Consider the following 25,193-nt stretch of genomic DNA (forward strand, 5'->3'; position numbering starts at 1 on the left):
ATATATTATTCTTCTATTACATATGTATATCAAGGGTTTTTCTTACATAAAGAGCAATTAAATCAGAGGATTAATTGTACTAAAGAACTACTGTTTGGGAAGCATCTTTTGGTATTCTGCTCATTGCACCAAAAGATTGCACTGTTTCAATTTCGCAAATGAATGTTCATTCTTCAGCTATACCCAAGAAGTTTTTATTCTACAATTTCTAATTTTCTTCATCGTTAATGTAAAACCTATTTTGATTTTCTTTTTTTTATCCTTCTTCTCTTGCTTCTCACCCTCTCCCTATATCCCTCTCACTTCCCTCCTTTCTCTTCTGCCTATTTCTTGCTTCTTTTTCCTTTCTTCCTTTCTATAAAATTAAAATTGAATAAAGAAGGTGATTATTTTTAGGTACTTAGTGTGGTTCGTGTGACTATAACTGAGATAATTTTATTATTTGAAAAATTCTCCATAGATATTTCTAACTACAAATAAGATAATATACTGCAGTTTCATTTGAATTGTAGATATATTCCTCAATCATCAGAAGAAAAAATTTTAATGCCTAGAGCAGTTCTTGGCTTTGCCATGGCTTTGTCATGTCCTTACTAAAAGTCTTGAAAGATTTACCTGAGCCTAAAGATAAGTACTATCTTATTTGTTGTGCATTAAAAGTCACTAATGATTTGACATGTTCAGCCATGTATACCTCTTCATTTTCAGCTTTTTCTCCTTAGGGAAATTCTCTTAGGAATGGAAATAGGCATCTTGTAACGATAGCATTTCTATACACCATACACTCTGAACTGGAACCACATTACTCATTTTCTGGAACATCAAACCAGACAGGTTCTTCCTGGATGCCATGCCACTTTTTACATTGATATTTTCTCCTACCCACTTTTCTGCCCAGGAAACCTATTCATTCATAAGTCTCAGTTAAAGGGAAGAATACTTTTCCACCAAGGAAGAATAACTTATATCTCAGTCCCGGTAGAGTGCTGGTATTTTCCTGTTTTCTAGCAGTTATCATTGCACAGTTTATATATACAAAACTCTCAGAGGTCATACACCTATCTTGCTCATTTTTTAAGGTTTGAATATTACAGTGACTTGCATGTGGAAAGGGGTTTTAAGTGAATGTGGAGTGACTCAAATAATAACAATTTTTATAATAACAAAAAATTATATAGCACTTACTATATACCAGAACTGCTCAGAGCACTTTAAATATTTTAATTTATTAAATTTAATCATCACAACTGCCATATGTGGTATTTTTCTCATTTTACAGATAAGAAATCTGATGAATTTAACAGAGATGTTAAATAATTTCCTTAGGGTCACACTGCTGGTGGGAAATATCCAGCATTTGAATCCAGGCAGACTGTTTCCAGAATCCAAATTTGTAATCCTTGCCAATTCACTTCCTGGCTGAAGAACATTCAATATCTCCCCATCTTCTACAGGATGGATTCTACTCTTCTTAGCAGAGCAAAAAAGTTCCCCTTCGTCTTATGGCTTCTGCATAGATTTTCAGACACTTATCTTTCAGTTCCCCAAAGCTGCTCTCTTATTGAAATATTTGTCATTCTGCCAACACACTATCACATCACTATGTGTATGATTTTTCTCTGCTTGAAGGCTATCCACCCCAACCCATGCATCCATCTGACTGGGAGAAGCATTGTCATCTTGGGGAGAATGCTCAACCATCACCGTTGTTTTTGAAGACCTCCTAGATAGTTCCTCCCTGAGATTTTCATTCTTAAGTGCCACAGGATATGTAGAAATGCTGGTTCCACAGAGGCAAATTTTAAGAACTGCTACTCTTCATTGCTATATGCATAGATGAAAATATGAGAATTTTAATTTGGAGAGACAAAGCCAGCACTGAGATGCAATAAACCGAAAGAACAAAATAGTCTTGTTTTGTACAAAACTGCAAGTTCCAGTTGATTCCCTTTGTTACCTTTGGCTCAATTTATTGAAAATACAAATTTTTACAATGGGCATGGTATAGTAGCAATAAAGATCAAGTTGTTAATGTATGGTTTCCAGTCAAGATAGTTTGTGAGATTAATGCTTCTGCCTATGGGTTATGCATTGCTAATTCCAGCTCCACAGAAATTAAATGTCAGGAGCAGCAATGTGTATTTTATTACTTAATTTGTGGCCTGTCTTTGGATGGGACAGAGAATCAATGTCCTTCTATTAGCTTCCATATTTTGTTTTATGAGTTCCATTCCTAAACAGACTGATCATTGATGAACACTTCACCTTAAATAGACAGTCATCTGATGAAGAAAGCTGGGCACTAGGGATTAGAAAACTAATGTCAGTGCGAGGGTAGTTAAAAGTTATACCGAGATATTTCGCAGCCCAGAGAGGAAAGTAAGACTACACTTTCATTTTTAAGGGCAGGGAAAAGGCCAAATGAACTACAAATAAAACAAGACACAATAAACAAAATAAAGAATAAAACAGAAAAATCAACTAACTTTAACAAGAAGCTACAACTTAAGATCTCAATCTGGAAAATAACCTATATTTAGCCATGTATACCTCTTCATTTTCAGCTTTTTCCCCTACAATTCTCTTCGGAATGGAAATAGGCATCTTGTAATGATAGTATTTCTAGCTAACTGGCACTCCTCTATTACTAGATTAGGGGAAGAGAAAGAATGGCGCTGGTTATGATGAATGTAGAGAAACCTCTTCTGGTGCCATTTAAGGGTCATTGCATAAACTTTCAATTTCCTTTTGGTATCTGTGGAATTCAAAGTGGAATTTCTCAAATGGCAGGAGAACATTATGCCACTGTGGCGCCTTCAACCACACACAACTCTCTGCTTTGGGGCACCCTTTATCGTGTTGATGTGGTACACAATAGTCAAAAGAGTGTGAATTCTGGAGTTAGACCTGTGTTTCAATTCTGAAACTGTTACCACCTAGCTTTATGAATTTGAGCATAAAACTAACAAGCACTTAGTTTTATGCGATCTTTGAAGAACAGCTTTCTTACCTATAAAATATAAATTCAAAAAGGGTTAATTTTCTGATTAAATAATATAAGTACAAAACCTGGCTTATAATATGCATATAATTTCATAAATATTTTACTGATACAAATGAAAAAGCAGAATCTGTAACTGTTTTCTTTAGAAATCAAGGAGATTTGACCTAAATGTTCTTTTACGTCAGCAACCTAAACTATTAGATTAAAAGAAAAAACTAAAATTGCTTATAATGTTAATTTGAAATAAACTTATGAAGCACAATTTATTAAGAAAAGAAAAACACAAGAAAAATTATATTCCAGACAAAGTTATTATTCTATTAAGGGTTATTAGATAGTCAAATATTAAGACTTTTACATAATTAATGTGAAAAAACACTTTCTTTAAGTACTAATGCTACTCTGTTTTATTATATGCCATTTACTGTGATAGGGAATCAACTAATTCTAAAAATTAGAATTGAACTAACTCTAAAAGTTTTCCCTTTTGGCGTAAATTTGTAGCTCAGTGCTCTTTATTTTTCTCCCCAACTTTAAATCACCCTATTTTTTGTTTGACATTTTTTATTTTAACATTTATTGATTTAATGGGGTTATAGTGTCCTTTTAATTTATACCATGAGGCAATGATGGGGCACATCCAAGGAGAATTTTGCAGACACTATTGTTAGTTGAGCAAAGGTCAGTATGTAAGAGATGAGGCTGAGAGGTTGGATTATTAAGACAAAAGTAGGTGTTCTGATGTTAATATGGAAATAGCAGAACAGAAAACAAAGTCCTACCCATGTTGCTAAAACTAATGATACAAACCTGGTGGTGATGTTTGCTTCCTCGCAAAGGTGAATGTTGGATTTCTAAAGCCAGTGTCCCACTGGTCAGAATGGCCATCATCAAAAAATCTACAAACAATAAATGCTGGAGAGGGTGTGGAGAAAAAAGAACCCTCTTGCCCTGTTGGTGGGAATGTGAATTGATACAGTCACTATGGAGAACAGTATGCAGGTTCCTTAAACGACTGAAAATAGAACTACCATACGACCCAGCAATCCCACTACTGGGCATATACCTTGAGAAAACCATAAAAAGCCATGTACCACAATGTTCATTGCAGCTCTATTTACAATAGCCAGGACATGGAAGCAACCTAAGTGTCCATCGACAGATGAATGGATAAGGAAGGTGTGGCAATATATACAATGGAATATTACTCAGCCATAAAAAGAAACAAAATTGAGTTATTTGTAAGGAGGTGGATGGACCTAGAATCTGTCATAGAGTGAAGTAAATCAGAAAGAAAAAAACAAATACTGTATGCTAATGCATATATATGGAATCTAAAAAAAACAGTACTGGTAAACCTAGTGGCAGGGCAGGAATAAAGATGCAGATGTAGAGAATGGACTTGAGGACATGGGGAGGGGGAAGGGTAAGCTGAGATGAAGTGAGAGAGTGGCATGGACATATATACACTACCAAACGTAAAACAGATAGCTAGTGGGAAGCAGCCACATAGCACAGGGAGATCAGGTCGATGCTTTGTGACCACCTAGAGGGGTGGGATAGGGAGGGTGGGAGGGAGGCTCAAGAAGGAGGGGATATGGGGATATATGTATACATATAGCTGATTCACCTTGTTGTACAGCAGAAACTAACACAACATTGTAAAGCAATTATACTCCAATACAGTTATGGAAAAAAAAAGACTGAGAAAAAAATTAATTAATTAAAAAATAATAATAAAGCCAGTGTCCACTTCTTATAAATGTATTTATTGCAGACAAGTTTAGTCTTATATGACTGCCATTTAGCATTCATAGTGATGGTGATACAGGTACAATTTGAACTCAGCTTGCTAGATACTTTATAACTAATTAATTTTCTTCAGGATATTTCAGAGGTAATGACTCTTGAATAGCACCCAAAGTGGTTTCTACTACATGCAGTACATACGTCTGTGTAACAGAGCAAGTGGCCTTTTTGCCTACTGCACAACGGAAGGACCAAATACTGAGGCAAAGGTCTTATGCAGAGAGAAAATGTTTTATTGCAGGGCATCCAAGCAAAGGGACAGGAGGCAAAGCTCAGATCTGTCTCCCCAGTCTGGGGTCTGGTCAAACTCTTATGAGGTAAGGGAGAGTGGTTTGGTCTGCAGATGCACTGGCAGGGCAGGTTTTCATTAGAGGGCTCTGGAACTTGACCCTTTATGGTAAATTATGGTAAAAGGGGCTCCAGCACCAGGTTTTCCTGGACAACAGACCCTTCACTTCTCAAAGGGTTCCAGAGTTCAGGTTCCAGTCTTGTTTTAGTCTTTTAGTTCCACAGGGGAAGCATAGAAACTTTGGTTCCCCGTGACATTTGAGGCCAAAATTTTCTCCTCTGTGCGTGCTTCAGCTGCATGACTCGTGGATTTGTTTGGTTGTCTCTGAAAAACAACTCAGTATCCTGTGAGAAACAGGGTGGGGACACTTTGGGCTGGTTCTGCAGTTACATCTGGACTGTCAATTCCATTTGGGCTCTCTTTGTGTTCACCATACATATCTTCTTTCAAAAACAAAAATTTTTTGTTCTTTTTTTTTTAAATATTTATTTATTTATTTATTTATTTTTGGCTATGTTGGGTCTTCGTTTCTGTGTGGGGGCTTTCTCTAGTTGCGGCGAGCGGGGGCCACTCTTCATCGCGGTGCGTGGGCCTCTCACTGTCGCGGCCTCTCTTGTTGCGGAGCACAAGCTCCAGATGCGCAGGCTCAGCAGTTGTGGCTCACGGGTCTAGTTGCTCCGCGGCATGTGGGATCTTCCCAGACCAGGGCTCGAACCCATGTCCCCTACACTAGCAGGCAGACTCTCAACCACTGCACCACCAGGGAAGTCCCTTTTGTTCTTCTTATATGCCCCATTTCAAATAAATAAACAGTATATTTACTTAGAATAACATTATGCCAAATGAGGAGCAATAAATTACTCTTCAATTTAAAGCACAAGAGAGAAAAAAATGAACCAAGTGCTAGTTTCATGACTGTCCTGCAGTAAAAAATAATAATCAATATATACAACTGCTAATTTTAAAAAGATATGGACTTACTGTATATCAATACATGTACCTGCATGGTATAATAATTAAAATAATTTTATGAATTATTCCTATATAAAGGGATAAATATGGAAAAAGAAAAAAAAACTTTGAAAGTGATTTTTTTTAAGTAAAGCTTTTGCATTTCTTTTTATGTGTCAAAAAAGGGGGAAAATAGTGACTGTGTCTTTTTTTGGAATAGCATCAGTTCAGAGAAACAAGATATCTTTACTGCAAAAGAGTGAAAGAAAAAGTCCAAGTGTATTTAATTCACAGTCCAAATGCATCACTGGGAAAAGAAGGAAAAAAACAATTGAGAGGAGCTCACTAATTTTTGACAATCTGCTAGATGTAAGAGGAAAGCTCATTGTACTTTTAATATGTAATCCCCTAGTTAATATTTTATTTAAATATTTTTATTGGTTTGTTGGCAATTTGGGTTCATTTTCGGTGAAGTTCCTTTTTTTCCCTCCATTGCTATTGAGTATTTTACCTTTTTTTGCTTATTGATGTGGACGTTTAGCCTGGATTTTAATTTGCTATATGTTATATGAATATATATGTCAAACAGGTAGCTACATGTAAAGATAGAGTGGAAGCCATGCAAGAAATTGTGAGACCTTAAATTTAAGATGGTGAGTAGCCTTGGAAAAGAAAGAAGGAAATGAGTTGAGGGAGGGTGTATATCAACTCCTTAACTTTTTATTTGTTAAAATTCTTGAAGTAAAAAGGCAAAGTGGTAAGACCTATTTAACCCCACCTGAGAATGGCATTGTACAAAGGCTCAGATTCCTCAGGGATGAGGGTCTTGGTGGCCCCAGGTAAGCTCAGACTGGCATAGCTTCTAGTCAAGTGTGGGAGAGTCTGGAATGGGATGTAGAAGAGGGAGGAAATGAAAACCACTTCCAAACTTGAGACCAACTGCAGCAGCACAAGCTGTAGTTCATTTCCCTGATCTTCCTCTTTTTAATTTTCCCTGGATAAGAAACCAATCAAAATCCTGGAGGAGCTGCTCCCAGATGCGGTGAACTGACTGCGAAGCAGGTGGAGCCAAGCATCACAAGCGGTAGATTGTAGCTGATGGTGCGGTTCATCTTCCAAATCTTTCAGGACCGAAGTACTCCATCCCTTGACTGCTGGGAAGCTTGGCTGCTGATAGCTCACAGCTGCAGGCCATTGTGAAAATTGTTCTCCATCAAAAGAGGCTTCCTCACTCAAGTTATGCCCCCCTCCTTAGATAGTTGGCAACCAGTGACCGAACAGTGTAAGAACACAAAGGCCTGGGTCCCTCTGCTCGATTTGAGATTCTCTGAAGGGCTGGCCAGTTTCAGAGCTCCTTGTGGGAAGGGCTGAAGCCATTACTGCCACTACAACACAATTTTACCTTACCTGTGCCCACTCTTGCTTCTTTTTTCCCCTCAAAATTAGTGTTCATGAGAGCACTCTTCAGTCACCAAATCTCAGAGCCTCAGATTCCGTTCCTAGGGAGCCCTAGCTATGACAAGGCTCTAAACCTTAAAATATGAAGACAGAGGGAAATTATTTTTTGCTTACATTTAGGTTGTCAGCCTGATTCAATAGACAAGAAAAGAAATGAGAATTTAGGGTGGAATCTTTTCATCAATAAGTCAGTGCTTTGGAATACAGTATGTTTATATTTGACTTCTGAGGAATCTGAGCAAAATAGGACAAAGAAGGCTCAGAAACCTTGAAATTGATCTGCATTTATGAAATTCATGAAGGAAAATTGGTCTATTTTCATACATTGAGATTTAAGCAATATACTAGTCCCTTTTTTTCCCATTTGTTCACTTATTCAACATCCATTAAACTATTCTTGTGTGACAGTTACTGTTCTAAGCACAGATAATTCAAATAAGATGTAGTTCCCAAACACAAGGAACTAGTGAGAATACAGATAATAGACCAAAAGTTATAAACAGTGCAATAGGTTGCTCTAATAGCCATTTACACAGGATCCTCTATGAGTAGATGGGGAAGAAAATAGATGTGATGGAGTAGAGGGCAGCTAAAGGCTTCTTGGGGCAAACAATGATAGAGTTTACCTTTTAAGGACAAGAAGAGATTACTTAGGCAGGAAATCTGGAAAGGGGAATATGAAAGTATTTTATGTGGAAATTACAATATGTTCTGAGACACTTAAGGGAGTGAATTTGATGTAGTTCGGTACAACTAATATAAACATATTGCAAAATAAGCCTAGAGTGGTACGTAGTGGTCAGGCTCTGGTGGTTCCTTTGAATTTAATCCTGCCAGAGAGAGGATGGATACTTTGAAGGAGTTAAAATAGAGGAATCTCTGAATGTAGGCCACTATACCTTCATCCCTAATTTAAAGATCAAAAATGTAATGTTTGGGTCCTGGATTTGCATCCAATGGTATGCAGAGTAGTCCTACCCCTTTTCTAAGACTTCATAACATGACACCAATAATCTAGATCTGCATCAGTCAAGATAATGTCTAATGATGTGGAGGTGTGTCCGGAAACTCACAAGGGATAGTGAAGCGCCACGGGGCTGCAATAAGGGAGAGCCCTTTGCAGTGTTTTGTGAGGGTGGCCAAACACATACAGAAGTACATACTTTCTCCTTTTAGTGTATTTTGTTTCCTCATCATTGAGAGATTGGAGGAAGTTCACTGTCTTTAAGGAGAGGTCAGCTGAGCTCTCCACACCACCACAGCGCACAAGAACTCTGCAACTGTCCATGCATTTGAGTTTGCCCAAGTGTCAACTTTGTCGCTTCTGGTCCTTCTCCCTAGGCTAACACTGGTCTTTAGTCCACTCCCAGAATTGGCAAATGTTCCCAGAGCCAACACAGCCTGTGATCATCAGCTCATTTTCAGTGATTCTCTTTTCTCCATACTTATAATTCACCCAGGCATCGTTGCTTTCATGATTCTTTGCTACCTTTAATATTGAATTTCATTTTGTAATTTTCTAGCTTTTCTCAAGTTGGAACAGTGGAAGCATTGGCGCTCCTGGTTTACTTTACTACCAATTTTTTTTTTTTTTTTGGCCATGTAGCTTGAGAGATCTTAGCTCCCCCACCAGGGATTGAACCTGCATCCTCAGCAGTGAAAGTGCTGAGTCAGTCCTAACCACTGGACCACCAGGGAATTCCCTACCAATTTTAAAATAAGAAAAATTCTATAGGGGTAGGAGATTAAGAAGTAAAAACTATTAGGTATAAAATAAGCTATAAGGATATATTGTACAACATGGGGATTATAGCCAATATTTTATAATAACTATAAGTGGAGTTTAACTTTTAAAAATGGTAAATCACTATATTGTACACCTGTAACATATAATACTGTACAGCAGCTATACTTCAGTTAAAAAATTAAAAATAAATAAATAAAATATTCTAGACAATGTTTCCTCCCAACACGACAATTTTAATTTCCTCATTCATTAACTTAAAAAATGCACAATTAAGAAAGCTAGTATGCATTTGTTAGTACTTTTAAATAAATTTGAAATTTATTAATCACAACAGAATTTATAAGCACTTGAAAAAAAATACTCCATATAGGTTATAATGTATTTTCAGACTATAGGCCAAATACTTTTGTATGTTGATTCTGGAGACGTTGCATAATCACAAGTTACAGATTGGCAGCCACATGATTAGTTGCTTTAATGAACCATAGTCAAATTCAATAGCCTGGGCAGTGTTAAAAGATAAACTGAGGCCTATTAAAATTTTAAGAGTGTATTGGAGGAAAAATCTATTTGAATCAGGCAGTGCCAAAGCTAAAGCTGTTAGGAACACTATATTGACAGGAGCCAGGGGGAAAACTTTTATAGAAAAAAAGGTGAAAACAAAGAATGGAAACTATTTAATTGGCTATAGCTTAAACATTCACCTTACTTGGAAAAGCCTAGTTGTGATTGGTTGCCTTAGGTTTTGGTTTCTAAACCTTGAGGTATTTATAGGCTTAGGTTTTGATTTGTTACATGGGCTGCTAAGTATTTAGAACCACCTCCCTCTAATGGCCTCCTTGTTTAATTAACAGAAGGAATTCATTAAATTCTGCCAATTCTAAAGCCAGATCTCAAAATCCTGCAAACTCCTCATAAAAAGGTGAACTTGTGAGCAAATTAAATAATAGTATGGGTTTTCTGTTGAAAAAGTTTTGGGTTTGGGAAATTTTCGTTTAGTAACTGCATCATATAATATTAAATGTTACATGGCATTATCATTACTATTAAAAAATCTACACTTTGTTTGTTTTTGTTTGTTTGTTCTTTAAGGGAATAATGCAATAGGAAGATTCTGGAGATAGTATTCTGTGCTTATCCTACCTGCTTCCAATACGGAATCCAGGTTTTTTGTGCATCCCTGGCTGAAAGAAGTTTTGTTATTAGACTAAAACACAAGTTGCTCCTAAACACTCTGTTTTCTAAACTCTGTTTTCTGGAGTATCTGATTCCTAAATGAGATTTTGGGGGAAGAAAAAATTTTCCCTCTACTCTTCTAGGTTCTTGGCTGAGATACGTCTATAATAAAAGACGGATTAACAGGAGAAAAACAGAAGTTTAATAACATATATACCTCCTATATTCATGGGAGATACCCAGGAAAACTGAGTAACTCCCTGAAATGGCCCAAGCCACCATTTAAAATACCATCTCCAGCTAAAGACAAACGATGTTTGGGGGAGGGGATTATGGGAAGTTACCAGGGAAAAACACAGTAAGTAACAGTAAGGTTGTTATGCAGATTTAAGTCATTGCCTTCTCTATTGATGAGTTTCTAGAGACTTAGAGTCATTCTTCTGTTCCTGGTAGAGAGAGGGAGATGCCATTACAAGTGGAGATTTTCCTTATAAATATGAAGGCTTCTTACAAAAGGGTAACTTCTCCTTGGTTTTCAGAGCTTCTCCTATGTCTGCACCTTCTTGAAAATAGCCAGGTCAAGGTAATCCTAATGCCCAAGAGACATATTATAGAGTTCAAATTTTGCTCCCCTTCAGTATAATGCTAAAGGGAACTGGAGGTTAGGATGTGGTAAATGAGAGTAGAGGAGATAAAGCTTGGTAGGTCCTGCTCCTGAGTGAACTCCAGGGAGATGTCTAGTTCTGTGAGAGGACTGGCCACCAGACCCAAGGCATCAGAGTTCCTGGAAAGGACAACCTTGTCATCCATCATGGTGTGTTTTTAAGTGACTCATATATAAGTGACCATGTGAGATTAAAAAATAAATATTACTGAAAGTCTAATGTTTAGAATCTTTTCCCTAGTTCTTCCATATCCAGACAAGTTTCTTTAATTCTTTTATTCTCCTAGGGGAAGAAAGAGAGTGAACGTAACAACTAAGATTCAATTTCCTGGCAAGTCAGTCAGACAAGATCTCAATGTCACATTTATATACATTTTTAAAGTTTTCAGGTTTTTTCCTCCCCAAATTTTATGGTTTCAAAATCAATATAAAATAAAGTACCAAAATAGACATTCAATAAGTCAAATTATTTATTAGTTACAACAAGGATGTAAAGGCATCAACATCGGTTAGATAACTGGGCTCCAAACCAAGCATGTTCCCCAAGAAAATTCCCAAAAGAAAAGCCAGAATCCTGAGCCACACATTAATCTACCTGAATTTAAACGCTTTGAGTATTTTACATATGTACATAGAGCTAACAAATCCTCATCGAATTTTTTAAGCATTTTGTAATGATAACTGTAGGAATTATTAAAAAGAGTTTCAGAACTTGTCCAGCAAGAGCTGAGTGAGTGCTAGTTTTTTCAGGATCTGTTGTAGAATGAAAAGGCAATATATGAAATTGTTACTGAATGAAAGTTTGTGTGCCTGACACACAGTGAGGCCAAACAAACTGGAAGGTCGGACTTTGGAGCAGAAAAAGGTCTATTGCAGGGCCAAGCAAGAAGAATGGGTGGCTCATGCTCAAAAACCCTGAACTCCCTGATGGGTGTCAGGGAGAAGTTTTTATAGGCAAAATTTGGGGTGAGAGGTGCAGGGTGTGTGACTTTCTTCTGATGGGTTGGTAGTGAGGTAAAGGGGCGGTGCTCCAGGAATCTTGCACTCATTCTGAAGTTACCATCCTCCAACTGGGTGGGGGCCTTTGTTCCTGCAGAACAACTCAAAGATTTTGTTATGTATATCCCTTGTGCAGGAACCAGGATCCTGCTTTAATAGCTGCACCATCGTTGTTTCTTGATTGCTCCTCCTTTGTTTCTGCAATCTCTTACTTCCCTGATTAGTAACTATTTGAATCTGCTCTTTGGTATTAAAGAAGGTCTAGGAGACTGAAACCTTTATCCTGCAAATAAGAAATGGGAGACACAGAAAGGTGTTTGTACCTGGGAGCACCCCAGCAGAGTCCTGCTCGGTTTCAATATGGTCATCTTACTGAAGCATCATTCACAGGCTCTTTAAATGAGGGAAAGACCTTGTGCCTCTCCCCACACCAAATTCCTCCTAGTGAATGCCATATCTTAGTTCAAAACTTATATTTTACTCAGTGAAGTGGCAGTTCCTAAAGAGTTAATATTTTAAAAGAAAGGAAAAAATGAGAGTAAAGGCAGTTTCTAATAGAAATTATTTGCAAAAATAAATCCCATTGTAAAATGTAAGGATTAATGTGTTAATCAGAGCTTTGTGAACTCTCACATTAAGCAGCTTTGTTATGCTAATTCACTTGTAAATGAAGAATGAAGTGATTCTCCCATTATTGAATATCATTCTCTAAAGCCTGATTTAGAATAATAAAGATGTCCATTATGCTTGTAAATGATGCTAAGTTTTAGATCAGGAGTTTATTTTAGTGAAAAGTCACCTTATTTTTTCAAGTTACTACATATATATTAAACTTTATATTTAGTTTTATCCAGCCCATGAAATGTACAAAAGAAATATCTTCCCAGGAAGGAAATGACAAAAAACAACCTTGGGAATTTATTTCCTTACCATCTCCCACTAAAAGGCCAATGTATCATAAACTGAGGCAAATCTCAATGCATTCACAACAGAGGTCACAACCTGCTGACTTGAGGGTTACAGATGCAAAAATGGTGTCCAGTTTTCTCTTTAATGATTTGCTTTTTAAATATTTGAATTGTTGTAAATATTTTTAAATTAAGAGGTTACATACCAACGTCCTGATTTCTGGATTTTTGTGGAAAATTGGAAGATACGACAGCCTTCAGATTTGGAACAATCACCTGGTGCTGAATAGTAGCTATTGCTAATAAACCAACATTCTCTGCAGTTCATACCAAATGTTAGGTGCAGTGTATCACCATAACTTATGCTATAGTTCTTAGAATTACAAGAAAAGTGATATATTCTTATAATCTGTCTCTAATAAAATAGGAAAATAAAAGATAAACTGAGAGGGCTATAATCTTCAGGAAAAACACTTTTTGCATAAAGTAAAAATATTATTACATTTTTAAATCAAAAATTATTATACTTTATAAATAATACAAATACACATGATAAAATCTGCCACATAGTTAAGAGTGGCAACCAACATAAGAAAAGAGGACCAACTGATGAAAATCTCAATGAACTAATAAAGAACTGAATTTCATCAGGGTTTCTATATTTTGTTGATTTTTGAAGGCTGTTTTTAAGTCAAATGCTGTTATAAATTTAGTTATTTCTAACATAAAAGTAATGGCAAAATGTTTTATAGATTTTTAAGTTTATAATTGAGGATCCATTGTGTGTAATACAAAGTAAAGGTAACAAACATTTGCACATTTCAATCTATCTCAAAATACTGTAACTCAGCTTATTGGAGAGATAGCTGGGGATTGACAGAAAAAGGTGTTGGAAAAAGTAAAATAATTCTATTGCAGTTAATTAAAAGGAGATATTAAAAATACCATACAGTTATCCATATTTCTCTTGTTGTAGTGAGAATTGGTTAACATTTTGGGCATGGAGCTTCTGAGAAGCAAAATATCAAGAATTTTTTGTCTGTTGAGAATTCTGAATAATTAATTGGTTAAGATGAGTTAAGCAAGAATACAGATGCTCCTCTGATAGTAACAACAGATTTAAAAATTAAAATCAATGTTTTGAAGACCATGGTTCTTAAATCAGTTCATTGCTTTCAGAAATTCCTGTAAGATAAAACACTAAAATTAAATATATTAACACTTGGCAATTAATAATATAAATTGAATTCTCAACAAACCATTTTCACTTTTCTTAATTAATCAGTTGCCCATTAGAATATTTTTTAAATGATGAGCTGAAATTTTATAAGCAAACTATACATAATCATTGAAATAAATATATGTAAACAGGCTAAGTATGTTAAACATTGAATTAATAAATTGGAATAGAGCCTTGAAGGGCCATTACATGTCTGCTCCAAAATGGAAGACAATGATTTATTTCAGCCACATTCTGATAGAGTATTAAAAGTTTATTAAATGTGTATCTCCTGCATCTCTATTGCTTATAAAGATTTTAGTAAAAGATTTCTTTTAAATTTGATTCAAATCCCTTTCTCATTAGGTCTTAGAAGAGTACCTAAAGACAGTCACATACATATAAAATTGATGTATACCGTGCAATGCTGTTTCTTTGGCCATTCAATAGCTAAAATATTGTCATTGTGCTACAGTTATCCCATCCCCAAGTTTGAGTTTTCTGGCAACAGGTATCTTAGCCCGAAACAAACATATATTCCATCGCCCAAGTCAAACAATTTTCCAGACTTACCCATGTGTGCCTCAGCTGGCCCCAGTGCCAAAGAGAGCTCAATCTAGTATTTCTTTTAACCAGCAGCAACTTGTAAAGTAAATCTATTTGCATTCTTAATGATCAAATATTTAGAATAGCTATACTAACATGAACATATTTTTTAAATGTAGAATTTAAAATTTAGACCTGTCCAAGCATTTATCTACAGGATTTTAATTCTGTATAAGGCATTGTTTCAAAGCTATTGTCCCTGCAAATCTTATTAACTCTGGCTTTACATAGACTAAGAAAATGTTAAGTCATTAAAATGAATGCTGTTCAGTCCAGTCATCACAGAAATTATTTCTTGCATTTTCTCCATTGTAAAAATTCTCCACAGAATGTCCTTAAATGCCCTTATTTGTGAGTTTAATGGGAAAGTAGTCAAGAACAGACTCTGGAGCCAGAATACTTTGATTTGAATTCTTACTCTGCCTTTTAGAAACTGTATGACCTTAGGCAAATCACTTTACCTCTTCTTGGCTCAGTTTCTTCATTAAACATGGTTGTGGTCAAGATAAAATTAATTTATATACATAAAGCTTTTAAGGCTGTTCTGACAAATAGTAAACACTGCATAAATATAGCTAAAATTTTCAATTTTCCTATTTTTTCTTCCTCTGTTATATATGCCCATTAAATTTATTTATAATAAATAACCTTCTATTAATTCCTGTAACCTTAGTGAGTGCATCTATGCATTCCTCATGTATTAGGTGACTATAGACTAAATAATAGTTCTTCTATTCAACCACATATTCATCCATAATTGCATTCATTTAGTAACCAAATATTTATTAAATCACCCTTTTTCCAGCCTCCTTTCTAGGTTCATATGAAGCATACAGTCTAGTGGAAGAGTAAAACCATGAAAATGAATAATTACAGCAGATCTTCTATTAAGATTATAGTAACAGTATTTAAATTTGCCTGAGGGGATTAGGAAAAGCTTTACAAAATAAATAAATTTTGAGTTGAAACATGAAGTATGAGTAAAATACGTCAGGCTGTTAAGGAGTGTGGGAAGACATGCATGAAAATGAGGAGAAGCCCTGGCAAATCAACCCTCACTCTAAAGACTAAATAGAAGATATCCTAGAAAAATTTGAAGGCTGTAGAGCACTAAAAGTAACCATAGCAACACCAACCTCAAATTCCGTCCAACTTCTATCTAGATTAATTCAAACTTCCACATTAATGTCTGGTAGAAGGAAGAATAACAATCATTTACCTTAATAATTAATGACCCTACTTAAGCTGTCTAGCTTTCAACAAATATCTATGAAGCATCAAGAAGGAAAGAAAAAAATAAACACCCTGTGAAGAAACCAACCAACCAACAGAAAAAGACTTAACTATGATGTAGATGTTAAACCATCTGACAAAGAATGTAATACACCTGTGATTAATATGTTTAAGGGCTTAATGGAAAAGGTGGACATCGTACAAGATCAGATGGCTAATTTCAGCAGAGATGGAAACTGTAAAAACTGAGAAAGAATCAACCGAAATGTTACACACATAAAGAAACACAGTGATGGAGAGGAAGAATACTTTCAGTAGGCTCATTTGCAGACTTAACATAGCCAAAAGGAGAATCAGTGAACTTGATAGACAAATACAAACTTACAATTGGAGACTTAAACACTACTTCCTCAGCAATTGATAGAAGTAGACATAAAATCAATATGGACATAAAAGTCTTGAGCAAACTGAATTTACCTAATTGACATTTATAGAACTCTCCACCCAATAAACACAAAATGCACAGTATTTTCTAGTACACATGGAACATTCTCTAAGATGGGCCATATTATCAGCCACAAAACAAACCTTAACAAACTTTAATGAATTTAAAACAATACAAATCATATAAATGGTGTTCTTGAATGATAACAGAATTTAACAAGGAAACAATAATAGAAGGAGGTCTGAAATGTGCAAATATTTGGAAATTAAACACTATATTTCTGAATGAACTATGAGTCAGAGAGAAGTCTCAAGAGAAATTAGAGTTATTTTAAGCTAAATGAAGATTAAAATACAGCATATCAAATGGTTGATTATGTAGCTAAAACAGTAATTAGAGGATAATTTATAGCAGTGACTATTTGTATTGTAAAAGAAGAAAACTCTCAAACCAGAATTCTAAGCTTTTACATTTAAAAACAAATTGAACTTACAACAAGCAGAAGGAAGAAATTAATAAAATGTAGAGCAGAAATCAATGAAATTGAAAACATGAAAATAGTACAGAAAATCACTGTAACCAAAAGCTGGTTTATTGAAAAAAAAATCAATTAAATGAATAAACTTCTAGACAGACTTAACTGTTAGATAAGAGAGAAGATGTAAATTATTAATAAATGAAAACAGAGACATTACTACAACCCCATAGAATTAGAAGGATAATAAAGAAATACTATGAAAAATTCAGCACTCATAAATTGGACAATTTAGATGAAAGAGCTATTCCTTCAAAGAAACAATCTGCTAAAATTTACTCAAGAAGAAAATAATAAATCAAATCATTGTACTTCTATTAAAGTAGCAATTTAAAATATTCCAAAAAGAAACATGCAAGGCCAGATGATTTTATTGGTGAACTATAACATTTACAGAGGAACTATCAGTTCCTTAAATTGTGTTAACATTTAGGGGAAAGTGTGTGAAGGGTATCCAGGAACCATCTTATTATTTAATTTGGTTACTTTACAGTAATTCCAAACTTATTTCAAAACCAAAAATATTTTTAAAAAAAGTAAAGGGAAGGAACAATATATGATGCTAAAAAGGTTGAATTTTGTGAAAAGGAACATATTGATGTTTCAAGCTGTTGAAGTTTCAGAGAAGTCTTCAGTCTTCCAACTTGGATTTTTGTCAGAATTTTCTTCTTGGGATTATCTTGACTATTCAAAACTTATTGCAAATGTATACTAATTAAGAGTGAGATATCACAATTGAGAAAAACATATCAATCAATAAACAGAATAGTGTTTGGAAATGGAGTCCACAATTGATTTAGACAAAGTTATCAATGTAAATCATTAAGGGATCCATAGATAGTGCTGTAGCAATGAGATATCTGAATGGGTAAAAATTAAATCTTGCCAGGCTTCCCTGGTGGTGCAATGGTTAAGAATCCACCTGCCAGTGCAGGGGACATGGGTTTGAACCTTGGTCCAGGAAAATCCCACATGCCACAGAGCAGGTAAGCCCATGCACCACAACTACTGAGCCTGCACTCTACAGCCCGTGAGCCACAACAACTGAAGCCCGTGTGCCTAGAGCCTGTGATCCACAACACGAGAAGCCACTGCAATGAAAAGCCCAAGCACCGCAACGAAGAGTTGCCCCTGCTCGCTGCAACTAGAGAAAGGCTGCACGCAGCAACAAAGACCCATCACAGCCAAAAATAAATAAGTAAAGTAAAAAAACCAACAAAAAACAATAAGAAACAATTAAATCTTGATCCTCATTTCACAACATACACAAACATTAAATCATAGTAAAAACTAAAATAACATGGTTTTAGAAGAAAACACAGAATGCTTTCAAGACCTTTGGCTTGGTAAAGATTCCTTAAATAGGAAATAAAGCAAGAGCTCTCTTTTTTTCATAAAATTAGTAAAAATGGATTGCTTCAAAGTAAAAACGTTAGGTATTGGAAAATATAATATTAAGAAAATTAAAAAGGCAAACCACAGATGGGGAGAAAATATTTGTCATAAATGTATCTTTCAGAATTGTTTTCAGGGTATATAAAGACTCCTTAGAATTCAAGAAGAATAAGACAAAAATCTAATTAAAATTGGGCAAAGACTTGAGACATTTTACATAGGAAGACATAAAAGTGACCAATTAAATACATCAGAACATTCTTTAAGTCATGAGTCATCAGAGAAATGCAAACTAAAACTACAATTAGGGCTTCCCTGGTGACACAGTGGTCGAGAGTCCGCCTGCCGATGCAGGGGCCACGGGTTCGTGCCCCGGTCCAGGAAGATCCCACATGCCGCAGAGCGGCTGGGCTGTGAGCCATGGCCGCTGAGCCTGCACGTCTGGAGCCTGTGCTCCGCAACGGGAGAGGCTACAACAGTGAGAGGCCCGCGTACGGCAAAAAAAAAACACAAAAAACTACAATTAGATAAAACACACTTATTAGAAAGTCTAAAAGTAAAACGATGGAAAACTCTAGACAATGGTGGGTATGTGAAGCACATCTCATAATTTGCTGATGGGAGTGTAAAATGGTAGAATCACTTTGGGAAACATTTGGCAATTTATATCGAAGTTAAACATTCACGTCCTCTATAACACAACAATTACACTCATTTCAATCCTGAAATTCCTGAGATGAGTAAAAACATATGCCCATAAAAAGACTAGTACTTTAATAGCATTTGAAAGCAACACAAATGTCCAGCAAAGGGACAATGAATGGTTAAAAAATGTGGTATATTATACAATAGAATATTACCTAGAAATGGTGAAGGCTAGACCCAGATTCATTGTGCTTAGAAATAAATTTAAAGAGGAAACATGAATCCATAGTGTAAAATACGCCTTTTATACAATGTGTTCTCGGTGGGACATTACTGCTTTTTTGTGGCAATTTAGATGCATGAGTAGTTTCACATATATTGGAAGGTACTTCTGATATTAACTTGAGGTGAGTCAGGGAAGCTAGACTTTTGGCAATTCACAGGGCAGTACCACATAACAAAACTTTTTTTCTACATTTTGAGCAGCTTTTTTTTTTTTTTTTTTTTTTTTGCGGTATGTGGGCCTCTCGCTGTTGTGGCCTCTCCCGTTGCGGAGCGCAGGCTCAACGGCCATGGCTCATGGGCCCAGCCGCTCCACAGCATGTGGGATCTTCCTGGACAGGGGCACGAACCCATGTCCCCTGCATCGGCAGGCGGACTCTCAACCACTGCGCCACCAGGGAAGCCCTTGAGCAGCTTTTGAAAAATCCGTGAGATATTTTTATAGCAAAAAAAAAAAAAAGTTGAGTTTTTTCACCTAAAACCCCACTCCATTTAACTTGATAAATATTTTTGTGTAGTTTTATTACACAATGTACTTTCCAGAAGAGCAATCATCATGTAAATCAACAGATGATTTTACTTTGCCAAGAGTTGTTCACTATTTAAGAAAATCTGAACACAAATAGCAATGTAATGTTTGAGATTCCAGTGCAACACATTTTTATCAAACTTCTAGTTGTTGGATTAAGAAATATTCTACATTCTAGTGCAAGTATCTTGTTATTTCATTATATCTCTATGTACAAACATTTTAAACTAAAAATATTTATGTACAAACATTTTAAACTAAAATGTATATTATTATAAGGTATTTTTCATCTTTCCTTTATATTTAGAATTTTGTACTACTTTTTATTTATGCATTTTTTTCTTTGTATTATTTTATTGTACAATAGTTGACATACAATACTATATTAGTTTCAGGTGTACAACACAATGATTTGCCATTTATACACATTTTAAATTGATCACCACTACAAATCTAGTAACCATCTGTCACCATACGAAGTTATCCCAATGTTACTGACTATATTCCCTATGTTGTACATTACATAGCTGTGACTTATTTATTTTATAACTGAACGTTTATACTTCTTAATAACCTTCACCTATTTTACTGCTCTCCCCTCTGATAACCACCAGTTTTTTCTCTGTATCTGTGAGTCTGTTTCTGTTTTTTGTTTTTTTATTTGTTTTCTAGATTGCACACATAAGTGAAAACATACAGTATTTGTCTTTCTGTGTCTGACATATTTCACTTAGCATAATACCCTCTAGGTCTATCCATTTTGTTGCAAATGACAAGATTTTATTCCTTTTTACATCTGAGTAATATTCCATTCTCCAGTGTATATTGCACTTCATTTATTATATTCTTCAGTTCTGATTGATTCTTCTTTAGATTTTCTATCTCTTTGTTGAAGTTCTCACTGAGTTCATCCATTCCTCTTCCAATTCAGTGAGCATCTCTATGACCATTACTTTGAACTCTTTATCTGGTAAATTACTTATCTCCATTTCATTTAGCTTTTTTTCTGGGTTTCGTCTTGTCCTTTCATTCGGAAGGTATTCCTTTGTCTCCTCGTTTAGCCTAACTCTCTGTTTGTATTAGGTATGTCACCTACATCTTCCCATCTTGAAAAAGTGACCATATGTAGAAGTGTCCTGTGGGGTCAGTGGAAAAATCCCTCCTGGCCATCAGAGCCAGGTGTTTCAGGAGTATCTCCTGTGTAGGTTGTGTGCACCCTCTTGTTGGGAAGCAATTACGGTGGGTGTGCTAATGGGTGGGGCTGGCCCTCAGCCTAGCTGGTTGCATAGCTCAGCAGAGACTGTTACAGAGGCTCCGGTGGGCAGGCTTGGTCCTTGGCCCAACTGTCTGAGAGGCTCGGCTGTGACTGCTGGTAGGTGGGGCTAGCCTCTGACCTGGCTGGCTGAGAGGTCCAGCCAAGACTACTGTGGGCATGCTGACATGTGGGGCTGGCACCTGGTGAGACTGGTTGTGAGGCATGGCCATGACTTGTGCAGGTATACTGGTGTGTGAGGCTGGTCCTATGAAGGGGGAGCCACTCTTGAGGGAAACGTGCCAGCCAAGTCCACCGGCCCAGTGAGGCAGGCGTGAGCAGCCAGGGCAGGGTGCACGGTGATAGCTAGGTTGACTGAGAGTGACAAAAATGGTGCCTCCCAGTGTCAGGCCAGCTGGCTGATAAGAGGGTTTTAAAAAATGGTGCCTATCAGTTTTTTCCTAGATAAATTTCCACCTGATTTCTACCCCTCTGGCACCTGTACCAATATTTTTCAATGAATCTCCTTCTGATATTTCCCAGGTACTTGTCAAGCTATTTCCTCTCCACTAGGACTTGGAGTGAGTGAGTCTGTGCATGAGCTCTTCAAGAGCAGAGAATCTGGACTTCCCTGGTGGCGCAGTGGATAAGAGTTCGCCTGCCAATGCAGGGGACAAGGGTTCAATCCCTGGTCCGGGAAGATCCCACACGCTGCGGAGCAACTAGGCCCGTGTGCCACAACTGCTGAGCCCACACACCACAACTACTAAGCCTGCATGCCTGGAGCCCATGCTCTGCAACAAGAGAAGCCCCCACTCGACATAACTAGAGAAAGCCCGTGTGCACCAACGAAGACCCAACGCAGCCAAAAATAAATAAAATTAAATCTCTAAAAAAAGAAAAAAGAGCAGAGAATCTATTTCTGACATCTCTCCCACCTCTCCCCATGTAAGCCCCTCTGGTTTTCAAAGCCAGATGTTTTGGTGGTGTGTCTTCCTGGTGCAGGTCACCTGGGTTAGGGAGCCTTTTGTGGGGTTTGGACCACTTACTCCTGTGTGGGAACTTCTATGCTTGTAATATTCCTCCTGCTTGTGGGTCACCACATGCAGGGGTGTGGTTTCTGACTACACTGCATTTTTTTTTTTTTTTTTTTTTGTGGTACTAGGGCCTCTCACTGTTGTGGCCTCTCCCGTTGCGGAGCACAGGCTCCGGACGTGCAGGCTCAGCGGCCACGGCTCACGGGCCCAGCCACTCCACGGCATGTGGGATCTTCCCGGACCGGGGCACGAACCCGTGTCCCCTGCATCAGCAGGCGGACTCTCAACCACTGTGCCACCAGGGAAGCCCTACACTGCATTTTTACCTCTCCTACCCATCTCAGTGTGACCTTTTCTTTCTTTTATTATTATTTCCTTTTTTGTTTTCAAAGGTGAAGTGCCCGGCCAGCTTCAGGAGCAGGTTGGCAACCCCACAGTCCACCTCCACCAGCTGCCGCATTGCCATGGTGACTGCAAACTCTTGCTGTGTGCAGAGCTGCACCTGTTATTTCCTAATTGTAGAAAATCTGTTCTGCTGGTATTTAGGTTGTTCTCAGAGACAGTTGTTCTACACATAAAAAGTTTTGCTGTGTATGTCCATGAGGTGAGTTGAACTCAGGGTCAGCGTATTCTGCCATCTTGATATGGACCTTGCCTGTACTGCTATTTTAAAATATGTACAGTAGGTAGGTTATTATCTATGCATTTCACATTAGGATAGAAATTTGGGTATTAAAAATACCTGTAATAAAAAGAAGGTGGTAAGTCTGACAGAGTCTAGAATCATGGTTTTAGAAACTTATGAAAAGAAGCAGAAAGTGATGGTATTAAATGTATGTTTTAAAATTATTTTTATTTAATGTAAAATTGGGAAGTTGAGAAGGTCTCAGGTCTATAGAAGAGGCAGCAATGGAGAAGAGATTAAATGTACGGAAGGACAATATAAGTAGTATTAACTCAAAAGGACTGAATGAGATAGTTAGAAATATAGTTTGTCCTAATATACCTAATAACAAGATATACCTGATAACTCCTACACCGGTGATCATCTGTATCAGAGAGTCTTAGTGATTATTTCTGAGTAATTTGTTGTTGTTTCCCATGTTACTATTTCTCCCCCCATTTGACTTTAAGCTCCTTAAGTAAAGAGACCATGTACTTCAACCACATACATTGCCAAGAAAATAAATGGACACATATTCGTTGCTCTCAAAGTTAATTACCCATTTGAGTATGGAGTCTGACATAGATGCTGGATGCAGAAAGGAGATGGAACATAGAAGGGTCAGGGGTCGACGGACAACTTTTTTTCACTAATAATGTATCTATCCTCTCTTCTATCTACTTCTTTTATCTCTGACTTTAAAATTTCAGAGAATGTATGACAGTGGGATCCCAGCCAAACATAATAGATCACTTGATTTTGACCTTTGAAGCAGTCAAACTTTAACTAATAGTTGTGACTTGTGGGATAAATTACTTTGGCAATAGAGGGTGAGTACCCCATGTGCAGGATCAGGTTAAAGTTACAGTGTTTTGCCGTACTGTCTTGCTATGGCATGACTCTTCTGTATACCAAAGCTTTAGAGCTATTCGCATTGCAGTTATAACAGTAACAGCAAAAAACTATTCTTATCTCTGTTTTTCAGATGAGGAAACTCAAGCAGGTGGTTACATGACTTGGGTAAGATCAGTCAAGAATTCAGCAGGTTGAAAACACCAAATTTCCTGAGGTCAAACCTTGTGTTCCAAAAATACATGTTACCAAATCATGCAGAAATATAATAATTGAAAGGAAATATCTCTGAATTTATTCTTCCAGATTTTGATCACTTGAAGTCAAGTTAAATGAAGAGCAGATTCTGTAGAAACTTATATAACTTGAAAAGTATTTACTTTATAATATTAAATAACATGTATAGCACTCAGAAAACACCTTCTCAGTTATGAGCAAGTTCTGCTTGGCACACTTACTAAAATTAAAAGATATAAAGTCTATTTCTAGATTAAAAACTAACTCATTTGATGTTGCTTTAATTATTTTAATTATTTAGATTTTACATAGTCAATCCATACAATAAATATAGAGAGATATAGAGATATAATTTTTCAAGCTAGTGCATTATAAACACATTAATTAGAGTGTATATTTCACAGCATCCACCCAGGAGTAGGTAAGGGTCACCTATTATTCACCATAATTTTAAGAATGGAGATCAAAAGAGAAGTCAGGTAAGTAGTGGTAAGAAATTAAACTGCAACCCTTTATGATGGAAAAATATTCAACATTTTACAGAGTCATTCATATTGCAACACCTTAGAGTATGAAATTATGAAAAACAATATCATTGTTATCCTCTGGCACTCTCTTGTTCCTTTCAAGATTTATTTTTGCTCATAGCACTTGACCCAATCTGATCCTCATATTTTAGAATTGTAAGCTCTACCAGAGAGGAGAGTTTACCTTGATTTTTCCCTTTTTATGTCCCCTGCAGTTAGAAAAGTGATTTGCACATAGTAAATGCTTAAAAATATTGATTGTGAGATGAATACAAAAAATTCTGACCTAGATTAGTTTAATCAAGATTTTTCTGAGTTCATATATTTAAGAGAACTCCATGTAAATTATCGATATGTACAGCTACCTGTTAATACTTACACTGTGTTTAGGAGATAGGCTTGCCAAATTAATCACAACAAACGGTATGATGTGGCCTTTGCCTTGTCCTCGAGGAGCTAAAATTCTATACACAAAACAAGAAAACAACTGAACCAGAATATGATTGTCCATATTTTTCACCAGACAGTAAATGTTGGGAAATAAATGGGTATTTTATTGGAGTAAAAGTTAATTTCCATGGAAGAGAAAAAAGAGAAGTGGGAGGAAATAAAGGAAGAACTCTGCCACATACACTTTTGGAGGCAACATATTTACAGCTATATACTCTTTAGTGTTGCTACACAACTGGCTCATGGACAAATGCATTAGTATTTGGACGTAATCTTTCCA

Source organism: Grampus griseus (assembly GCF_964374135.1).
Source record: "Grampus griseus genome assembly, chromosome: 12".
NCBI classification, from domain to species: Eukaryota; Metazoa; Chordata; class Mammalia; order Artiodactyla; family Delphinidae; genus Grampus; species Grampus griseus.